Raw genomic sequence first — 21643 nt, forward strand, 5'->3', positions numbered from 1 at the left:
TCGACCAAGAGCATGCTCTCCGTAAGCTTCGACAAGCGTTCGATGAGATTCTATCGCCGATTTACCCAAATGGAAACAGAAAATTAATGCTCCCCGCAAATCCTTGTTTGAATGCACGTATTTCGATATTTTCAAGAGCGAAAAAAATCACGATGTCATATGAAACTTGAAATGTTTGGTATTGGATATTGTTGACAGATGACAATACGCCAATTAGCACAAATGGTAAGTTCAACATTTTCAAAAAATTTATTTTTAGATTTTGAAATATTTCTTTTTTTGAAACTTGCGGATAATACTTTTACGCGTCTTCGAGCAACGGGCTGGTTCTTGCACTCGGCGGCTCAATTCTTGCATCCCAGAGAGATTCTGCGTCTTGAATTTTAGAACCTTCCGAATTTAAAGGGATTTGGTCGCTGTAATCTTGCTTAAATCACAATAATCCTTTTTTTTACAGAATTAAATGCTTCTGAGGATCCTTCGGGAGCAGGACCTTCCAACCCGGATAATTCGGCGACTCCTGGTCTTAAACTATATAGAAGAGGTCGAGGCCTACTTCATGAAAACGGTAAAATACGTATTGCCTAATTTCCTCAAAAACCAAAATAATTGTCCCGTTCCTGAAAGGTTCTGCGACTTTCAGTGTAGAACCTGTCTAATTTGAAATGGAATCGGTAGCTGTAATTTTTTTTCAAATCACCATAATCCTTGGTTTTGTTTTGCAGAATTAGGAGCTCCTCCGCAACTTTTCGGATCAGCTACTCTAAAGCGAAAAGATGAGACTTTAAATCCCCGTAGACCTAAAGGAGCTCGACGTGAAAAAGCAACGACTATTTTATATGAGCATGTGAAAATTAAAGTGAATATAAAGTTGTCAAACCAGGAATACTGTGCAAAGGATTGTGAACTTGAAGGTCAAGGTTATCCCGGTATTCCAGACATTAATTCTAAGAACCTCTATGACTATTATGTCATTGCTGTTTATGGATTGTACCAACAATCTCCCATAAAATGCGTTTTATATTTAAAACCAGGTACTGGTAGATATCCTGTGGATGTTTTGGGAGTTAAGGCTCCACCTGATCCGGAATACCCTGGTCCAATAGGTAAATGAATATGGCAAAAGTTTTTGGTTCACCAAGAATCCAAAGAGAGAATTTTGGGACCTTCATTTTCCCTTACTCTATAAACATGAACGAGTGAAATCTCACTGATTTTCCAGTGAAATCCCTCTCGTTGAAAATACCCAGGAGTTTGTCTCTGACAGTCATTGAGATTCCACTGGTTCACTCAGTGAAATTTCTTTGCTGGTTTAATCAGTGAGACTCATTGATTGCGAGGGCGACGCACAGTGGGGCAAAAAAAAACGTCCGTGGACAAATTGATTTTCAGAAGACGATTGTTATCCGATTTTAACTTTTTTATTTTTGAAATGAAAGCTAATACAATTTTGCATCGAACTGTCATGGCCGATTAAAGATTTAGGTTTATTTTTTTGTTTATTTAATACAGGTTGGCCGTTTTAATCGACGGAATAAATTCCCGGATTTTTCTCGGTTCGCAAACAATTTTCACGGTCAATGAAATTTTAAAAATCAGACCCTATTCTAAACATTTTTCTATTTTAAGTAATAAACAATACATCAAATAATTCAAAGTGGAAATATAGGCTTTTAAACTTTTAAAAGTGAAGTTCAAAAGTTTTTAAATTTAAAAATGTTGTATATACCTTCTCAATAATTTACACGTATACAATGGAAGGTACTAATACTTTTCAATTGAACAATGTTAAATGAAATGCAGATGAAGTGCCAAATTTAGAACTTTTTATTAGGTAATTTTAAGCAAGACACATTAAAAAAATTGAAAAATTCATTTATTTATTTAACTTAACAGTTCTTAAATTAGAAGTTAAATTATTTTTATTTTAAACAGGTGAAGCATCCTTCGAAAGCTTTAAAATTTTATTTCAAAAGCTTAAGAAATTTAGAAGTGGTTTTAAATTTTTCCAAATTTAAATCAATGTTTTAATATTTTCAGATCTTTTAAATATATTTTTAAATGTATTGATCTTTTTGTATGACTTTTAAAAAATCCTGCAAATTGAAAGAAAAATCCTTAAAATTTAAATTTATAAATAAAAATAGAACACTTTTTATTTGTAGAAAAAATTAGAGTAATTTTGAAAGATATTTAGAAGTTTTAAAAAGATTCAAACTAAATTTAGTACTTGAAATGATTTCAAATAATTTAAACAAAGCGTGTTTATCACACAAAAATGTTAAAGCTTCTTAAGAATTGTGAAAGGCTATAAAAGAAGAAAAACATTTTCTTATGATTCTTAAAAAACTTGAAAATAATTTTTCATTTTGAAAAATTATTGTAACAAAAATTTTTTAAATATTTTAAGAGATGTAAAAAATTATTAAAAGAGAACCTGAAAGATTTTAAGGATTCTTTCTTTAATTTTCAGAATTTTCCGAAAATTGTACGAAAAATTCGATTAATTTTAGAATATATTTAGAAATTCTAAAACAATGTTAACACACTTAAACAAAATTAAATTTTTAAACAAAAAATATGACTTTTCTAAAAAATATTAATTTTCCATTAAACTGACGCATTATTAGCGAACAAAAATGGAATTCTAAACCAAGAAAATTTTTTTACCCAAAAAGGAGAATTTCATCTAAAAAGAAACAATCTTGACAAAATAGAATTTAAAAACTTTAATTAAGAGGTTAATTTTAAACCCAAAAATATACTTTTCGACTAAACAGTTAAATTTTCAACTTCAATAAAAAAACTTAAAAAAATGTAGTTTAAATTTTACTTAAGTATTTAAATTATCAATGTAAAAAGATTATTTTTTAACAAAATAGTTGAAATTTCAACCAACGATCATCTCGTTGGTTGAAATTTATAAACAATAAGTTAATTCCCTAGTAAATAGTGCAATTTGTAACCAAAAAGCATGACTTTTTAACAAGATTCTTAAATTTTCAACCAAACTTGAAATAGGAATTTGTAGCAAAAAGTAAATTTTCTAGAAAATAATTTTTATCTAAAAAAGAATTCAGTTGATTTATCAGCAACAAAATATGAATTTTAAACAATAGGTTAATATTCTACAAAAGGATGTATTTTTAAGAAAATTGTTAAATTTTCAACCGAATAATGAATATTTTAACTCGAAGATAATCATTAGAAAATTTTTTTTGCAAATTTTCAAAAATTACGTATATGCTTGGAGAACCCCCTACCGTGAAAAATCGTAAAAAATTGTCTCCACCCCCTCCCTTGAGTTTTTACGTAATTTAACCCTTCGAGTACACACTGGGTCATATTTCCCCTGTCACCGACTTTCACCGACTACAGTTTGAGACAATTTCTGTAGCGTGCCGAGTCATCAGTCGTCGTTGAGAAGCAATTGAAATCGAATGAGGGTCAAGGTTACCCATGTGTGTGATTAACATTGAATTTAGACAACTAGAGAAAAGAATAAGATGCCAACAATGTGCGATAACCAATGTGCGATTATTACACCTTACAGATAACCTTTGTCAGTATGCGAAATATATACCTGTTTTAAGGCACAAAGTAGGATTTTTTTTTCATAAAAATTAATATTTTTCAAAAATATTTTTTTTCGTGAATTTTTTTAAGTATGTTAAAAATGTTGAAAACGCTTTTAATACTTATAAATTACTTTAACGTATTTGTAAGTATACCCCTTAATTCTGGTTAATTAAAAATTTCAGTATTTATGAAATTAGAGACAATAAAAGTGAGCAAGGGTCAGTTTTACCCAGTGTGTAGGAGATGTTCGAAAAAATAGGTGTGTACTCGATGGGTTACGTACGGTCTACTATTGCATCCGGGCCTCAAATATTTCTAATACAGACACTAGCAAAAAATAAAGTAGAACTCTATATATCATTTGTTGAATCTATCATTTGAAGTTACTGGTACATTCAGTAACGCTGTTTTAGTGAAATCACTTACAGGTTCACCCAGTCGAAGTCGGAATCACTGGTTCAATTTAAAAGAGTAGTAGTTTGAAAGTTCTAAAGATTTTTGTTAGAAAATCTATTAAAAGCTATGAAAGATTGATTTTGAATCTTTTTAAAATCGCATACCTTTATTTTATTTTTAAGATGATCCAAGCTATTTTGATCCTGACGCAAACTTGTGGATTATCGCCTATGACAAAATTCTATATAATGTTATACAACGTCCAAAACTTCCTCTAGCAGTAATCTTGAGAGAATATAAAAATCATTATCCACAAGAACAAGAGATCCTCGCCGGCGGACTTACATACAAGCTTGTTGACTTTGCTAAGATAAAATTTTTGGTATTCAAAAAGAAAACAGAGAAAGGAGAAGAACTTTACGGAGCTATGACTATTCCACCATGGTGGCATCAACTCCAAAAGCATTTGAAAGATCAGACGCCCATAGTCTAAATGATGCAAATAAGATATGTCTAAACTAGAACTGATGGCCAGCTGTACTCGGAAAGATGGTTTTCTGCAATTTTCCTCTCCCCTGGACAAATGTCCAGGCAAATGCGAGTCCTTCTAATAAAGTCAGATGCAGCTACGCATTATATCTATAATAATAATAACTACATAATAATATTCTAAACTATCTAATCTTTCTGTAATACGAATCCCTGAATAAAATTAGAATTAGTCAAGCATTACTAATCAACTAATTTTGCTTTATTGAATATAGGTAATTCCGAAAAACTTTTTGATTATTTGCAGGAAGCTAAAAGGCTGAATTAGAAAAATGGTTTTTTTCTTTATTTTATTGGTTCATTTACTCGAAATTGAATTAAGGCCATGTGATGAGTGTAATAGCTGATCAAGTCAGCCCTAAGATGAATATTTTTCACCATATTGAAAAATAAAAGTTTAAATAACGCGGAAATTTTTTTCGGGATATGTTAATAAATATCAAAGGATCGTTTGTGGCCTTGCAAAGAGTTGGAGGAAGAAAAAAGTTTATTTATGCAAATAATGATTCTCGACGAACACATTTAGGTTTTACAGCAGAAGTTTGACTTTTAACTTTCGCTTACGGTAATCATGCAATCTGTTTTACCCACAGACCCTAGAAGTTCGAAGTTGTCTACTCGCTGCGCTAGTGCTGCTTTGACACAGCTGATACCAGACTGATACGTATGTCAGAGCAAATATGTTTATTTGCATTTCAAGTGCAAACATTTGTTTTTTCATTATTGGTGCATAACGTTCGTGAGCGATTTCTGTTGTTTTGTCCCACTTTGATAAATATAAACCTCATAACTAGCCCATTGACAACATTGCAAATAGCTTGCAGGGTTTGACGACAGCACGATCGGTATTTCTCCAAAATAGAGATTAAAAAAAAAACTTTTTTCACTATTCTAATTATTTAGGACCAGAGAAAAATTCTTTCATGCCTTCTATTTATCGTGCCAAATTTTTAACACGATATCTCATTCCGTGTGGACGTAAGTTGGGAAAGAAAACTTCCACTGGCATTTTCTTCAAAAAAATTTTTTCTCAAAATTTCCACCGGAACAAAGCAGAGACATGAACTTTATCACCTCCACTTTCATTTCCCAAACTTTCAGAGCAATACCTCATTTCGTTTAGACGTAAGTTGGGAAAGAAAAATCGAAGACCAGGTTTGGTCACGTGACCCTCTCGTCACATGGCCTTAAAAGATATTTTAAAGATAGGACAGCAAATTATTATTCATGCTGAATTTATTAATTTTTTAGTTCTTTGCTCAGAGAAATGCTGTAAATAATATGATGTTAGTGTTTTTTGTCTATATTGTATAAAATAAATATTTTTTTCGAATATTGATTATTAATTTGATAAGTTGTGAAAAAATCTCTATAGTTCCCCTGGGATCCGAACCAAGGCCTTTCAGATTTCCAGTCTGATGCTCTTACCCAATGAGCTACGGAGAGACCAGAATATTTTTTTCACAATCCTTGCAATTTGAATTCCGACATCACTCATTATACGTGTAAGATTATTTTTTCATCTAGCATGAGAGTTATATTTACTTTATATTATTATTTTTCTATTCTTCTTTCCGTATTACATTCTCATCAGAAAAGGTATTAAATTTGTGTAAAATTTGACTTTGTGAGCACGATTACTTTTGAGAAAATCATTCTTTTAGATTGGCCTTTGCTACACTCTTTTAGTGTCCTAAACTAAAGGTGAAGTTCGTTAGCCAGCCATTTTTGATAAAAAGTCCAAAAGTGAGCGCATTTTGAATTTTGTTTAGACCACTTTTTTCATAATTTAAAAAGATTTCTGTACTGATATTTATAGTGTTTAAAAAGTCTAACAATTTATCCTAATGACTTTTTCCAGAAAAACAATAAATTACCAGAGTTATAGCATTTAAAAAATTTCAAAAAACAGATTTTTTTATAAATAAAACAAAACCTGCATGTCCTGTAAAAAAGTGATGAATAAAAAATTTGTAGATATTTTTTTTGTGCACAATATTTGTCTTATCATGTTTTTCCTATCTTGCAGTTTGACTGCGAAATGCAATTTTTTATTTTTAATTGGTTTTTGTACGGTCACAATTTGAATTTTTCGAAAAAATTCAAAAAGTTGATATGATAATCTCGTAAGGCTATCGAAAATTACCATTTTTCTTTTCAAGTACTATGAACAACTGTACAGAGAATTTTTAAATCATGAAAAAATGTGTACTCAAAAATTTTCAAAATGGGCTCACTTTTAGTATTTTTGTCCAAAATGTCTGACTAACGAACTTGGCATTTAGTTTAGGACACTAAAAGTGTTTACTAAAAGCCAACCTAATAGATTAATTTTTTTTCAAAAATTATCGTGCTCACAGAAAGACATACCGATAGACAGATAGACACATTCGTAAAAACCTGATTTTCGGATTCAGGGGGTCTCAAAACGTGGACCTTTTGACAAAAACTAGGGGGGGGGGGGGAAAAATTTATACAAATCTAATACCTTCTCTGATGAGAATGTAAAATATACATATAGATATACATAATTATATACATATGCATATATGATTACACTGGAAAATCACACAATTGTAAAACTGCCGAATAGTGAAATTCTTGAATTGAAAAATTTTCGAATACCTTATAATTTCACCGAATTGGAAAATTCACAAATAATCAAATTCTCGACAGTTTATAATATTCCCGAAAGAAAATTGCCGAATTATCCAATTTTCGAAGTAGGAAATTCCCGCATATAAATATTGCATTATTATTGTTGCTTTAAATTATAACAATAATTTTAGAACCTTCAAACATTAAGAATGATCAATACAAACATTTAATTATTGTATTTTTTAAACAAGTAATAATTATACAAAATTTAAATTGTTTAAATCCGTTAATTTTACAATTCGGGAATTTTCTAATTCCCGGTGCCGATAAAAGTGTTTTCTGTCGGTACCAGAAATAAATTTCTCTCTTTCCCAAGTCTCGTGGGGGTGGAAAGGCACTCCTTTTACTGCTCAGGGAATTTTTCAATTCGGCAATTTTAGTGTCCGAAATTTAATTTGTCCGGATTTTTCAGTCGACCTTGTTATAAATTATCGAGAATTTTAGTATTTGGGAATTTTCTAATTTGGGAACACTTAAATCGGAAATTTTTATGTAGGAAAATTTTTTAATTTGGGAATTTTCCAATTCGGGAATTTGAAAGTGTCGGAAATGTTCCTTTTCATGATTTTTCAATCGTCTCTTTTATAACTTGTCGAAAATGTTATGATGTACTTGGTGATTTTCCAATTCGGGAATTTTATTAACCCGAAATTTTATTATTCGGAAATTTTTAAATTAGATAATTTTATCCGGGAATTTTATAGTGTCGGTAATCTTATTTATCGGTATTTTTTTGGAGTCCCAGTTACAAATTGTCGATAATTTTATTATTTGGGAATTTTAGTATTCACAAATTTTTCAGCCTGGGGAACTTTATTTTTCTGAATTTTTCAGTAGTGCCGAATTTTCTACAAAGCAGTTAAACTTTTAACCCGAAAATATGAATGTTGAAGAAAAAATTCTTGGAAAAAAATTCACAATCGCCCCTCCGAAAAATGTTCTGGATCCGCCCTTGGGAACGATTGATGCATACTTAACCCTAAATGGCTAAATGAAAGAGAAAGGACGTGAAGAAATTTGGGGATGGAGTATGTATTTTTTTCTCGAATTAGTTTTGTCTTGGTCAAAGAACTGGGCTCTGCAAGATTCACGCCTGGTTGTCCAAACGTGTCTGACGTTAACAAGCGCCGAGGGGCGCCAAGGGTCCTACGACGGGCAATTACCGACCGAGTGCCCGCGTTACTTAAGATACACTTTGGCGAGCAAGGTCAATTTATGCAAGCAGGCTGTCAGTCAGTCCCTGCAGAAGATCGACTGCGGTCCACAATCTAGGCTTTTCTTTTTCTTTCTTTTCTTTTTTTTCTCTCATTTCAAGAATTCAGAGAATCGCTTGTGTGATAGAGATAAACTTAAATTCGAATTTGGATTAGTAGAACTCTGCTCCTCATACATGAGACATAACACAAAGTAGGGGAGAGTAGGACTAAGCCTAGTTAAATTCTAATTTATTACACAGAATAATTTCTTCAAAACGAGCTAAACAGCAATAACCATATGTTTTTTAGATCGATGAATCCGAATCCGGGGTCAGTTTGACCCCATCAGGTCAAGAAGAAGTTAAAGTGAAGGTCAAAATGAAGAAAACTATTGGGTCGAAAAAGCCCAATGGAATGGAGAAAGCATCTAATCTCAGACGTTTTTGGGGTCATTGGAGTTAAATCAGGGGTCAGGCTAACCCCAGTTGGTCAAGATGAAGGTCGTCCTAAGGTCGCAATTTAGAAAACCATGGAATTGTAGAATTCCTCTACTCTTAGACGTTTTTGAATCCGAAGCCGGGGTTAATTCGACCCCATAAGTTTGAATTTCTTGGGATGACCTTAATCCCGATCTGAGGGGGTAAAAATGAGTCCGGACTCGGATTTAGCGACACAACATTTTTTAAAAGTAGTGGTTAAAGTCAATCTAATGGTTTTTTATATGGTGACCTTCAATTGACATTCATCCGGATTAGAATTCGTTGCACTGACCCCGGATTTGGTTTCAGCGACCTCAAAAACGTATAAAAGTAGAGGTTTTCTCCGATCCAATGGTCCTTTTCATTTTTAAGCTCCACTGACCTTGATTCTCACCTGATCGGGTCAAACTGACCCCCAAAGGAATGCCTGCGAAATAAAACTTAGAAATAAAATTATTTCGTTGGAAAATGCCCTGTTTGGAAGAAAACTGGTTTTTTCTTTGAATGTTTTTTGGTTAGAAATTATTATTTTGTTAACTGAAAACGTAACTATTATTCCAGTTTAATATTATAGTATATAATTTTATTTTAAAATGCATCACTTTGTTTTAAAATGTACTTTTTTTAAATTTAGTTTTTTGTTGTTTAAAGTAATATTTGTAATTGAAAATTTAACTTATTCTTATTGAAAATACCATAGTTGTTCTTGAAAAGTCATCTGTTTGGTTAAATATTATTTTTCTAGACTTGAAATTTAATTATTTAAGATTTAGTTGACAATTCATCTTTCTAAGTAAAAATTAGTTTTTTTATTCGAAAATTCAATTATTGCATTTGAAACTACATTGTTTATGTTGAGACCTCTCACAATTAGAAAAAAAAATTACATAAAAAATAAGATTTAAGTGTTCCAGTTACATATTCAGCATTTTAGATCAAATTCGATCCTTTTGGTAAGAAATTTAACTCTTTCAGTTGCAGATTCATAATTATTGTTGAAAATTCATCTCTTTCGTTGAAAAAATTGAACTATTTTGTTAGAAATCCATTTTTTGTTGCTGTAAATTGACTTTTTCAACGGATAGTTTAACCATGCCATTTTTTGTAAAAAATTGATATTTTTTAGTGAAAAATTTAAGTTTTTTTTCAAAATTCGTTTATTTTGAAATGTTTTGCTCGGTTTTCCGCTGTGGAAAAATTCCCAAAATGAGGTTAAAATTAATAATAATATTAATTAATTATGCATTAATTATTATTATTAATTAATTCAAAAAATTAATTTTTCACCCAAAGAAAGCGAATTTTCAACAACTTAGATTGATTTGTAACCAAGTAGATTAATTTTTAACTAAAATGAAAAATTTTTACAAATAGTTGAATTTTTTAACCAAAAAGACCAATTTTCAACAAAATACATGACTTTTCAAATAAATAGTTAAATTGTCAACTAAGGAAGATATATTTTTCTATCCAAAATGAAAATTACATTTTTTATTTCAAAAATAAAGTTTTGCCCCTCACCCTAAACTTTTTTCTTAAAAAAGATAAATTTTTAACTACATAGTGGAATTTTCTGTGAATAAAAGCTGTTTTTTTAATGAAAAATGGAATACTTTCATTTTTTATTTAAAATTAAGTTTTTGCCCAAAAGAAGATTTCTCAACAAAATAGTACATACATATCCAACGCAATAGTTTAATTTTATTTGAAATAAATTTAAACAAAAAATAGTAGAGTTTCCAAACAAAAATTAATTTGAAAGAAGGGATTTTAATTTTCTACGAAAAAAACTACGTTGCAACAAATTGCATAAATATTCAAATAAGAAAAACGAATTTTCAAGAAAATAGTTAAATTTTCAACCAAAAATGTTAATTTGTAACCAAGGCGATTAATCTTCTTATAAAAAGACAAATTTTTGACAAAATACATAAATATTCAACGCAATGGTTAAATTTTCAGTTTAAATAATTGAAGTTAAAGAAATAGTTTATTTTAATTTCACGTTAGATTTTTATTTTTCACGAAACCAGTTCAAGTTTGAAACAATTAGTTGAATTTCAGATAAAAATGTACAGTTTTCAACCAATTTTCTAGAAAATTTTCTACGACCAGAAAACTGCATTTTTAACAAAGAAATTAATTTCCCACCAAAATAGATGAATTTTTAAACGAAAAAGACAAATTTTTATCTAAACAGTTCAATTTTCAACAAATAGGATTAATTTTCTACCGAAAAGAGAGAATTAAAAAAATACATGAATTTTAAACTAAAAAAGTCAATTTTAATACAAAAATGGAATAGTTAATTTTCGATGAAAAAAAATAATTAAAAAAAGAAAAAACTCAACAAAATATACGAATTTGCAATACAAAAATAAGATTTTTTGACTGAACAGTTCAATTTTCGAATAAAAAAGATTAACTTCATACCGAAAAAGGATGATTTTAAAAAAAATGCATGAATTTGCAAAATAAAATGTCAATTTTAAACCAAATATATATATATTCAATTTAAAAATAGTAATTTTTGAGAAATTAATTTTCAGGAAAAGCAAAAAAAAAAGAGATTTAAGAATAATACTATAATTTTCAAATGAAAATTATACATCTTGAAAAAACGAATTTTTGTAGAAAGTAGTCTGATAGTCTGAGGAAAAATCTTATTTGAGAAAACAAATAAATGGTACAAAATATTTTATTACTGGAAAATATTCTTTAAATATTAAATTAATTATGAATAAAACTCTTTTTAACTGAAATTTTTATTTATTTATTTTTCATTCTTCCTGTACTTGAAAGAAAACAAACAATTTTAGATTCTACATACTAATTATTAAGAGTTAGTTGAAAAAAATGAAAATGTTCCATATCATTTTCTGGGGTAAAAATATTTGGTGCTTATTTTGTCTTAAATGTCGTCAATATGTCGCTTGATGTAAATATTTCGTCACCTCGACCAAAAAAAAGCTCTTACCAGTTCCTGGTTCGAAATAAAAATACAAGGATTATTTAGACACATGATCAATTTCACCCTACTTTATTCACTTTGAAAATAATCTCTTTTCTGCTCTTCATCTAGCTATAGCAATTTGGTGATCGACAATACTATTTCCATCAAAAATTAGAAAATCTTATAACAAATTGAATGACTTTTAACGTTAGGTTATATTTATCAAATTTATTGTCAAGTCATTCCCAACATTTATAGTATAGAAAAAATCTTCAGTGATTTTGTTTGTTGGGAAATATTGACTTCCTGGCTTGAACCTTTAAGAGATTTTAAAATAAACCATAAAATTAATGTGAACACTTTTCCTGTGATGAATTACTTCCTACATTTATTGTCAATTTTTATTGGACCCTATTAGAATATTGAAAAAAATCTCCAGCTGAGTTGGTTTTTACTAAATGTCGATTTCCTTTCTTGCATTTTTAAGGAATGAAGATAAGAAAAAGGGATGTTAAAACAACCCTGAAAATAGTTTTAAACACTTTTTCCGCTAGCATATTTTCCCCACGTTTATTTTTAGTTGATTTCCGACCACAGCACTATAATAAAAAAAATCTTTCGTTTTTTGTAATAATTTCAGGGATTTCATTCAGGATTTCAAGAACGCGGGAAAAGTAATCCAGCGAGAAAAGTCTTTAAAATTATTTCAAGTTGTTTCAGGGGTTGTTTTAACATCCCTTAAAGATTCAGGCAAGAAAACCGAAAATTTCCAAAAATCAAAATCATGAAAAATGTCTCAATTATAATTTTGGGGTCGGAAATCAATTTAATATAAACTTGGGAAAAATATTTTAGCGGTTTAAGTATTTGAAACTATTTTAAGAATTGTTTTAACATCCCTTAATGATTCAATCAAGAAAATTAACATTTTCCAAAAACCAAATTCGTTAAAGATTTCTTAATTATATTATTGGGGTTGGAAATCAATTCAAAATGTATGTGGGAAAAGTAACCAACCGGGAAAAGTGTTTGAAATTATTTCAGGGGTTGTTTTAAAATCCCTTAGAGATTCAAGCAAGAAAACCGACATTTCCCAAAAACCAAAATCATGAAAGATTTCTTAATTATACTATTGGGGTCGAGAAACAATTTGATATATATTTGAGAAAAATATTCTACCGGGAAAAGTATTTGAAACTATTTTAGGAATTGTTTTAACGTCCCTTAAAGATTTAATCAAGAAAATTAACATTTTTCAAAAACCAAATTCATGACAGATTTCTTGATTATACTATTGGGGTTGAAAATCTATTCAAAAGAAACTTGGGAAAAGTAGCCTAGCGGGAAAAGTGATTAAAATTATTTCAAATTATTTCAGGGGTTGTTTTAACATCCCTTAAAAATCAATCAAGAAAATTAACATTTTCCAAAAACCAAAATCATAAAAGATTTCTTAATTCTACTATTGGGGTTGAAAATCAATTTGATATAAGCTTGAGAAAAATATTCTACCGGGAAAAGTATTTGAAACTATTTTAGGAATTGTTTTAACGTCCCTTACAGATTTAATCAAGAAAATTAACATTTTCCAAAAACCAAATTTATTCCAGATTTCTTGATTATACTATTGGGGTTGAAAATCTATTCAAAAGAAACTTGGGAAAAGTAGCCTAGCGGGAAAAGTGATTAAAATTATTTCAAATTATTTCAGGGGTTGTTTTAACATCCCTTAAAAATCAATCAAGAAAATTAACATTTTCCAAAAACCAAAATCATAAAAGATTTCTTAATTCTACTATTGGGGTTGAAAATCAATTTGATATAAGCTTGAGAAAAATATTCTACCGGGAAAAGTATTTGAAACTATTTTAGGAATTGTTTTAACGTCCCTTAAAGATTTAATCAAGAAAATGAACATTTTCCAAAAACCAAATTCATTAAAGATTTCTTAATTATACTATTGGGGTTGAAAATCAATTCAAAATAAACTTGGGAAAAGTAGCCTACCGGGTAAAGTGTTTGAAATTATTTCAAATCATTTCAGGGGTTGTTTTAACATCCCTTAAATATTAAGGCAAGAAAGCCGACATTTCCCGAAAACAATAATCAAAAAAAATTCCCTAATTATACTCTTGCGGTCGGAAATCAAATTCAACATAAACTTGGCAAAAAATATTCTACCGGGAAAAGTATTTGAAACTATTTTAAGGGTTGCTTTAACATCCCTTAAAGATTCAAACAAGAAAACCGACATTTCCCAAAAACCAAAATCATAAAAGATTTCCTTATTATACTATTGGGGTCGGAAATCAATTAAAAATAAAAGTGGGAAAAGTAACCCAGCAGAAAAAATATTTGAAATTATTTCAGGGGTTGTTTTAACATCCCTTCAAAATTCAAGGAGGAAAATCGACATTTCCAAAAAAAAGTCGGTTACCATCAAACTTCCACGTTTTGAGACCCCCTGAGTAAGAAAACCCGATTTTCACGAAGGTGTCTGCCCATATGTCTGTAGCCTGTAGAAAAAATAACTTTCAAAAAAATCTGTTAAAAATTTATTTTTTTTTGTTGGAGAGTCTTGATTTTAGGTTGAAAATGAAAGTCTTTCTGGAAAGTTGAACTAATTTGTTAAAAAAGCATTTTTTAATAGGAAACTAATTTCTTCGTTTAAAAATTCATCTATTTGGATAGAAAAATAATTATGTTTATTGAAAAGACATCTTTATTTTGCCGAAGATTAAACTTTTTGCTTGAAAATTCGTCTTATTGGTAGAATTAATTTCGTTAAATATATAAGGTCCTGAAACGCAAATTTAATTTTCAATTTCATCTTTGAATATATGTTTTTTATATAATTGAAATCTTTGTGAAACGTATCTGAAAAAGTTGTAAAGTTTTGGAAATATTTAAAGTCATTGTAAAATCATTAAAATCTTTTTAAAAATGTAAGTGAAATATTTTCAGATTCTTGGAAATATTTGTGAAAGCTTTGAAGTCTTTGTTCAATCTTAGTAAAATTATTTAAATGTTTTTACACCTTTTACCATTTTTGAACATTATTTTAAATCTCTGAAATCTTTGTGCAATCTTCAAAATCTTTCAGGAATTTTCAAATACTTTATAAAATCTTTAACATGTTTTGTGCAGTCTTCTGTGAAGTTATTGCAATTTGTGTGAAATATTCTAAAATTCTTGGAAATCTTTTTGAAACCTTTGAAATCTTTACGAAGTCTTTTAAATCGTTTAAATGTTTGTGAAATATTTGTTTAACTTAAATTTTTTTTCTGAAATCTTTGTTAAAACATTTAAATCTTTATAAAATATTTAAAATTTTTGTGAAGTTTTAAAAATATTTGTGAAGTTTTTCTGAAATAATAGAAACATTTGTAAAATCTTTTGAAAGTGTTTGAAATCTTTGCTGTCTTGTGAAGTCTTTGTGAAAATGTTAAAAATATTGTGAAATCTATTTAAAGTGTTTGAAATCTGCGAAGTCTTGTGAAATTATTGAAATCTTTTTCAAATCACGCTGAGAAATCATTTAAATTTTTGTAAACATTTTAAAATCTTTTTAAATTTTAGTAACCTATGTGAAATTTAATGATATCTTTAAAAATATTTTTAAAATCATTTTTAATTTTTTAAATCTTCGTAGAATCTTTGAAATTTTTGAGGAATCTTTAAATACTTTGTAAAATCTTTGAAATTTTTTGTTCACTGTCTGTCAAATCAACGAAATACTTATGAAATTCATATGAAATATTCTAAAATTGTTCGAAATATTTATGAAATCTTTAAAGTCTTTGCGAAGTCATTGTAATCACTCAAATCTTTATAAAATATTTTTGAATATTTTAACTGTTTTTTTAATTTTCTAAAATCATTTAAATCTTCGTCAGTTCTTGAAAATATTTAAAAAATTTACAAAATGTATGCAAGAAATCTTTGCGAAGTTATTGTGAAATTTTGTGCAAATTGAAAAATCTTTGAAATCTTTGTGAAATTAATATGAAATATTCTAAAATTGTTGGAAGTCTTTGCAAAATTATTGAAATCCTCAAATTCTATATGAAATCTTTTTGTATCCTTAAAAATGGTTTGAAAACTTTGTGTATACATGAATAGCTTTAAAATCTTCTGAATAGTTTGGAAAAACTTTAAAATCTTCTGAAATATTTTGAATGGTTTGTGGAAACTTTGGTAGCTTTTGAAATGATTGAAATCTTTGTGAAATCCTTCAAAGTTGTTGAAATTTTAAAAATATTTGTGAAGTCTTTGTAAAATCATTATAATATTTCTGAAATCTTTTGACAGTATTTCAAATCTTCAAAGTCTTCAGGAGATCTCTGTGAAGTTTTTTAAATCTTTGAAACCTATGAAAAATCTATTGAAATCTTTAAAAATATTTTTAAAATATTTTTGAATTTGTTTAAATTTGTTAAGATCCTTCTGAAATCATTGATTTATTTGTGGAATATTTCCGGAAATATTTGGACATCTTTATGAAATCTTTAAAATCTTTTGACATATTTGGAGATCTTTGCAAAATATTCCAAAGATTTTGAAAGATTCGAAATTTTTATGGAATTTCTTTTAAATTGTTTGAAATCTTTGTCCAATCATTACCTTTTTTTCTAATTTCAGAAATATTTTTATACGTTTGTGAGATTTAGAAAATTTTTTAAAATTTCTGAAATATTTTGAAATATTTGAAATATTTTCAAATCTTTGAAATCTTCAAAGTCTTTGTGGAATCACTGAAATCTTAGTGAATCGTTGTGAAATCTGCGAAATATTTTAAAAATGTTTAAAATATTTGTGAAATCTTGAAAGTCTTTGTATAATCATTTTAATCTTAGTGAAATCTTTTAAATCTGAAATATTTTTAAGTCCTGAAATCTTAACAATCTTTAAAATTTTCTAAAATATTTAAATCTTATGAAATCTTTGAAGTCTTATTGAAATCTTTCAAACCATTTGAAATTTTAAAACATCTTTGTTGAAATGCTTGAAATCATGAAATATTTTAGAATCTGTTCAATATTTTGGGCATATTTTCAATCATAATGGAGTCCTTGAAAGATTTCTTTTAAAATTGTTTTAAATATATTTAATTTTTGAGATTTTCTAAATCATTTGAAATCTTTGAAATATTCTAAAAGTTTTAAAGAATGTTGTGTGATCTTTTTGATTTTCTTTCGAAATGCAATTTTTGTAACCACAAAAGAAATTACACAATTTTTAGTTGAAAATTCTAGTCTTTTTTATATTCGTTGTTTTTGGTTGAATTTAATTGTTTTATATTTAAATTTAAATGATTCTTAGTTGAACTGTCAACTATGTATTACATTTATCGTTGAGACGAATAGTAATAATTTTGTAAGAAAAACGAATTTTCAACAAGAAAAAAATTATTAAAAAAATTTCATTTATTTAAACAATTTAAAATTAATGAACTAATTTTATTCAATATTCTAGTACACTAAAAGTAATAATTTTAAGGGAAAAAACAAAATTTTCAAACAAAAACTATTTTAACAAATTCCATTTGTTTAATAATTAAAAATTAATTAACCAATGGTAATGAATATTCCACTAGACCAATAGTCATAATTTTTATGGAAAAACGAATTTTCAAAAAAAAAGATTCAAACAAATTCCATTTGTTTAAACAATTAAAAATTAATGAACTAGTGTTATTAAATATTTCAGTAGACTAAATGTATATGATGCAGACGGAATACTAGAGGCTTTCAGAGACTATTTTAGGAGACAATTCGGAGACGAAGCTATAGGACACCACAACCAAATGCGAGCAAGCATGAAGAGCATGAGCCTCAAAATGAACGCAAATAAAACAAAAACTATGGTGCTCGAAGGAAAGAGTGAGAAAACACTATGAAATATTTTATTAAATGATGAGAGAATTAAACAAGTTGATAAGTTCGTATACCTTGGTAGCTTATTTACTAGGGACGGGAAGATAGATGAGGAATTAGATAGACGCATAAACGAAGGTAAGAAGGTTATTGGTAGAGCAGGCCCCCTTATCAGAAGTAAAAATATATCAAATAAAGCTAAAATGGCAATACATAATTCTATATTTGTACCGACTGTACTATACGGTAGCGAGACATGAACTTATTAAAAAAAAGATAAGAGTAAAATTAACGCGATTAACATGAGATTCATGCGCATAATATGCGGGAAAACTCTGATGGACAAAGTAAGTAACGAAATAATTCTAAAAGAATGTGGTGCAGAAGAGACGATAGTAGACAAATGGGAAAGAAATCGGTTAAGATGGTTCGGGCATTTTGAGAGAATGCCAAATGAACGACTATCGAAACAAGTGTAGCAAGGTAAAGTAAATGGCAACGTGCCCAGAGGTAGACCGCGGAAAGAATGGTTAGAATGTGTGAATGAGACCCTACTTAGAAGAGACATAAGAAGTCACAGAAACACGAGAGCCTGCATGGAAAAATGCATGGACATAAAAGAAGCTAGAGAAGTATGCCAGGACAGGAAAGTATGGCGGCAAATAGTTAATAAAGAGAGTGTCAGTAGAGTGGATGGCGCCTGAAACAAAAGACCTTGCCCACTAATGAACCCAAATGGGGAAACTTTACATAACGACTTTGTGAGGATCTTCACTTGGGGTGATTGCTAGAGAGATTGATCAGCAACCTGGGTTGGAGCAGTGTTGCGAAAATTTTTTATCATTTTATAGAACTGTTCTCCATAGTGTCGATACTTCTTTGATATAGACTGTATTTTAGATTTTATAGAACCATTTTACGTTTTTCGTAACCTGCCTTTCAATAGAAATGACGCCACCTCGGCCTTTAAATTTTATAGAACTTTGTAACCCATTTCTTTGCATAGTTCAACGCAATGTAAAATATTATGAACTGATTATACTTTGAGTAGTAAGAAATTTTAACAAATAAATAGATATTTGAAAACTGTGTAAATGATAAAAATGAATACAAAAGTAAGCGTGCACATGGTAGTCTAGGGTCTAAATTATAACCGATGGTCGGTTGTACTCAGATGGATGGTTTTCTGCAATTTTCCTCTCCCCTGGCCGAATGTCCAGGCAAATGCGAATACTTTTAATAAAGACGGATGCAGTCGTGCATTATATTTATACTAATAATAAAAGCTATAGAATAATAATCTAAACTATTTAATCTTTCTGTAATACGAATTCCTAAATAAAATTATAATTAGTCAAGCATTACTAATCAACTAACTTTGCTTCTTTTAAATATGGTAATTCCAAAAACATTTCGATTATTTACATGAAGCTGAAAGACTTAATTGGGAAAATTTTTTAATTTTTTTTTTTATTTTATTGGTTTATTTATTCGACATGGTGCTCTTACCCACTAAGCTACGGAGAGAGAGAATATTTTCTTCCCAGCTCTCACAGAATTAAGTAATGATCAAATTTGTTGTAAAGTTTATCTTTTGTTTTTTCTGTGTTTCCAAGTTGAATTCCGACTTCATTCGTCATACTTGTAACATTAATTTTTTATTTAGAATTATTTTTTTATTATTGTCTCATTTTTTTACATTCTCCTCATTTACGATTGAGAAAGTATTCGAATTTTCGACGATAACTCTCGAAAAAATGAACAGATCAAATCGATCTGTGGCACAATTTTTTTAGGTCGTAAAAGAAAGGACGAGTTCGTTAATCAGCAATTTTGGATAAAACTCAAGAGGTGAGCTTATTTTGGAAATTTTTAAGACCACTTTTTTCTGAATTTGAAAATTTTATTTACGGATATTTATAATATTAAGAAAATGTATCCTATTGCCTTTTTTTGATAAAAAGAAAATTCTCAGAGTTATAGCAATTTCAAAATTTGTTAAATAAATCAACAATCCAAATTTTAAGCAAAACAAAAACGCACGATATGAAAAAAAATCAAGAGAAGAAAAACATTGATTTTTGAAAGCCCTACAAGATTGTCATAACAAATTTTTGGCTTATCTTGGAAAATCGACAATTTAAATTTTGATTGCACCAAAAATAACGCAAAATAAAAAATTCCATTTTGTGGTCAAACTATGCAGGACATGAAAAAAGATCATATTATAAAAATCCTGAATTGAAAAGATCTGCAAATTCGTTAATAATTACTTATTGATAGGACGCGTACTTTTTGTTTTATTCATGAAAATTAACATTGAAAATAGAAAAAAAAAACAATTTGTGGAAAAACGATACAAGTTACAAAAAAAATGATTTAATAAAAATTGTTACCCGCAAAACAGCTACAAATTTGTCATGAAGCACTTTTTGATAGGATACGAAGTTATGATTTTAATCATAAAAATGACATTAAAAATTAAAATCAAAAATTTGTGGGGAAAGGACAAAAGGCACGAAAAAAATTGATAGGAAAAAGTTGCTTATCCAAAAAAGAGATACAAATTTGTAATAATTTATTACATTCTCATCATTTATGATTGAGAAAGTCTTAGAGTTGCGTGAAATTTAACACCAGGTCATTCAAGTTTTGAACCAAAAGACGCAAAATATGAAAAAAAGACTTGGAGAGAAATTATAGCTTTTGAAAAATCCTACAAGATGTCTTTGAACCATTTTCCAATAGGATTCGTAATTTGGTTACTATTTATCGTAAGTAATATGCAGAAAATCGAAAATTCCAATATTACGTCAAAAGATGCGAGATACGTAAAAATCTAAAAGAGGACCTGTAAGATATTTATCTTTATCCATAAAAAATAATATAAAATCCAAAATCCTATTATTAGCATCACAACGCGAGATAGAGAAAAATGTATGAAAAAAGTATTGTAGTTTTTTTATTTATTTTCAGGCGGTTCAGATAATACACATTTACAACCAAATACAGTGAAACTCTTCTATAGCGCCGATTTTGTGGCTGAAAGTGGGTGGGAGCTAACTCATTATAGCCCGCTCCGCTGTTGTTTGTTCACGCCTGAGTGCTCCCTCGCAAAAGAATGAATTTTCAACAAAAAAATATTTGAATTTTCAACAATATAGATGAATGTTCAATTAAACCGAAATATTTTAAACAAATATTAGAATGTTAAAAAAATCACGATATTTCAATGTAATAAATGACTTGTCAACAAAATTGTTGAATTATGAACTAATAAAGATATTTTTTTTACAAAAAATAAAATAATTCAATTTTTTATTTAAAAAATTAAGTTTCTGCTCCGAAGAAACGATTTTTTAACCAAGTACAATCATTTTCACACGATACAGTATTGAAAGATTGTAATGAATCCAAGCCATTTTTAATGTTCCGATATAAAATTATTTTGTTTTAAATGCTTTCAATTTAAAGTTATTTTAAATTTTCAAGCTGAATGTCGATTAGGAAACATATAAAATTGATAAATTTATAGTTCTCCTTTATACAAAAATCAATTTAATTAAATTAAATCTTGCAACAATTTATTATACAACATATTGTTAATATTTGATGACGGATTCTTCGCTTTTTGAATTTCCAAGAATTTCTTATTCAAAATAGATACTTTAAAATATTTCGCAAAGGTTTCACAAATTTCAAAAGTTTCGAAATATTTCACATAGATTTCAAAGTTTTCGAAAAGTAAAACAAAATTCAAAGATTTCTAAATATTCCAATGATTGCAAAATATTTTTAAATATTTAGTAAAATACTAAAGATTTCAAGAAGATTTGAAGATATCAACATATTATTATATATTTCAAAGATAGCGAATAATTTTACAATTATTTCAAAGATTTCACAAAGATTTCAAAGATATCAACAAATTTTTAAGTATTTCAAATGAATCGAATA

At 28.4% G+C, this 21643-nt stretch overlaps 1 protein-coding gene across 2 annotated transcripts in view; it reads right to left on the reverse strand.

Annotated features, from left to right (window-relative positions):
- Positions 1-21643, reverse strand: part of LOC117170152 (calcium uptake protein 3, mitochondrial) — a 397111-nt gene that overhangs the window by 148007 nt on the left and 227461 nt on the right. The gene's annotated exons all lie outside the window — the stretch shown is intronic.

The sequence above is a fragment of the Belonocnema kinseyi genome, chromosome 3, assembly GCF_010883055.1.
Source record: "Belonocnema kinseyi isolate 2016_QV_RU_SX_M_011 chromosome 3, B_treatae_v1, whole genome shotgun sequence".
Classification (NCBI taxonomy): Eukaryota; Metazoa; Arthropoda; class Insecta; order Hymenoptera; family Cynipidae; genus Belonocnema; species Belonocnema kinseyi.